General features: G+C 37.6%; 1 pseudogene; it reads left to right on the top strand.

Annotated features, from left to right (window-relative positions):
* Positions 1 to 2,080: 2,080 nt before the first annotated feature.
* Positions 2,081 to 2,592, top strand: part of LOC108969125 — a 2,846-nt pseudogene continuing 2,334 nt past the window's right edge.

Below are 2,592 nucleotides of genomic sequence, written 5' to 3'. Positions count from 1 at the left end.
GATTTTAACATCGCTTTATTCCATCGTAAGTGCTCGTTTTACGCTCTTCGCTTGTGCGTGTTAGTGACAATCGGTGTGTGTACGTATACGATAGCTTACGCYCTTTTAGCACCTGCTAAGACTTTGCCCATGCCTGGTTATGAATGAGGTGTAACATTTTGAGTTCGGTTCGACCGACACATGGAAAAATCCATTGGCCAGATCAAGAGTAGAGAATATCTTGGCACCTTGTAATCTTTCAAAAACATCATCGATGAGAGCCATTGGAAAATTGTTTCTCACTATTTTTTCATTTAACTTTCTAAAGTCACAACACAATCGTTTTGTGCCATCCTTCTTTGATACAAGCACCACTGGTGACGCGTACTCTGAGTTGCTTGGTTGAATTATGCCATCCTTCAACCACTCAGTCACCTGGGTATCTATCGCACGTTGATCTGCATATGACATTCTTCGGGGAGTTTGGTAGATAGGCAAATCATCACTCAAGATGATTTTCATTTCAACTGGTGATTGGTATTGTTTTACCGGGGAATATTGAGTAACCATATCAATTATAGGCGAGCGATAGTCTACAGTCAAATGAGTTAAGTTCAAAAGTGGATTGTCCTCAACTTTTTCTAAATTATTCTCTAAGCAAAGAGACATAAATTCTGATAAGAGAGTTATGCATTCCGCATTCTCCACTTCGTTGGGTTTCTTCTCCTTCTATCTCAACTGTTCTGGTTTTGTTTTGAGTTTTTTCTTTGAACTCTACAGTACCTTCTGAAAATATAACGTCCGCAAACTTTAAAATATCATTCCCGAGGACCGCTTCATACCTCAAGTCATTATTTGTGGTAACATGGAAAGGTACCGGTGTTGTAATCCTATCTAATTCAATATTTTCTGTAATTCTGCCTATAATGTTCAGTGTTCTTTAATGCCGACTAATCGTCGTTTCTCGAAACTTGATAGGGAACAATTACATTTTTTGAAAATATCGTATCTAAGTAAGCTTAGGTTAGACCCGGTGACAACCATAACATCAACATGTACGTCTCTTATCTTGATCTTAGTCCACTATATTTACTATATGGACGATCAAGCATCATATTAACTGCACCTCTCTCAGTTTTTATTTGCCTACTTAGGTTGCTGCCACGCTCGAAACTGCGATGTCCCATTTGACCGCACTTGAAACATTTATATTGTTTGTTATCTACACCACAATCTTTCGCTAGATGGGAGATACTTCCACAATTGTAACATTTTCTTACTGTCCCACTATTTCCTTGCCCGTCAGAAGCCTTTCGCGTATTTTGTTCATATTGAGTTCTGTTCGAATACTGTCGCGCACCATAAACTCGTTTGTAAACTTTAAAAATTTCCTTTAAATCTTTAATCGTCTGTGCCTGGTACAGTATAGTTTTATTTGGCTTAGAGTCGGAAATACCTTCCACAAAATACCCTATCAAACTCATTTCGACTAAATTAATTGGCTTAGCTATATCCATCAAAATTTATAAATATTCTCTAAAAGATTCGCTACTCTTTTCAAGGCGATTTTCTAACATCCTATGAATCTTTAATGCCGATATCTTGGTGCCAAAATCATCAACAATAGCATTTTTTGACTGCGCAAGAAAAGCTTAGCAGCTCGTGTAACCGGTCACTAGCTTCAAGGGAATCAGTTCCTCTAAATGAGGGTAAACCGCCTTCGATATACTTTAATGTAAAGTTGGATCTGACCACGACCGTGTCCACTGAGGGATTAATTACATCTTCATAAGTACTTTTATTTTCACTCCCCTCGTCATCACTTTGTATGAGTTCGTAGTGTCCCAAAAGTCTGTCTCTCAACTCACTCTTTCGTCCTGCCTGGTTTACCGTCATTGCTAAAATAAAAGTGGTACTCATTTAACGTCGTAAACGTATGGCAACATCGCAAATTCGCAATATCGTAAAACAGCTGTTAATTTTTACATGCATTTTATTTTACGACAATCTTGCAAATATGCGAGACCATTTTGAGTGGTAACCATAGCATTTTGCGCAATTCGCAGTCAGCTGGAAGCGTCTATTTGGTGTTTTAAAAGAAATGGAAGCAGTAAGTAAATTCATAACAATTAGTTATTGGCTTGTATTATTAATATTCAATTGATTATTTAATAGAAAAAAGATTAAGGCTAAACGGCACATTTCGTTGGTCTGAAAGCCAAACGAAAGACCTTTTGATAAATATAGCGGACGCAATAAAAGAGAATCCGGACCATTTTGAGGTAATATTGATATATTTTTTGTCATTATTTTATATTTTACGATCTGCTTTTAGAAACCAACAGCCCAAAGGTTTTACAACAAAATTGGCGAAAAAGCTTCAAATTTAATGAATATTAAATGGGACATAATGAGGACTAAAATGAGGCATTTGAAAACGACTTTTTTTCATTTGCGCTCAAGTGGAAAGGCCAGGCTGGTGCAGGCTTACTTGAAAGTTGTGCTCCTCATAGTGTGGAAGAATCTTCTTCTTCTTAATTGGCGTAGACACCGCTTACGCGATTATAGCCGAGTTAACAACAGCGCGCCAGTCGTTTCTTCTTTTCGCTACGT

This window comes from Bactrocera latifrons, unplaced genomic scaffold (assembly GCF_001853355.1).
Source record: "Bactrocera latifrons isolate USDA-ARS-PBARC rearing strain unplaced genomic scaffold, ASM185335v1 scaffold_240, whole genome shotgun sequence".
Taxonomy (NCBI): Eukaryota; Metazoa; Arthropoda; class Insecta; order Diptera; family Tephritidae; genus Bactrocera; species Bactrocera latifrons.
This window is presented reverse-complemented; position numbering and strand designations above follow the sequence as displayed.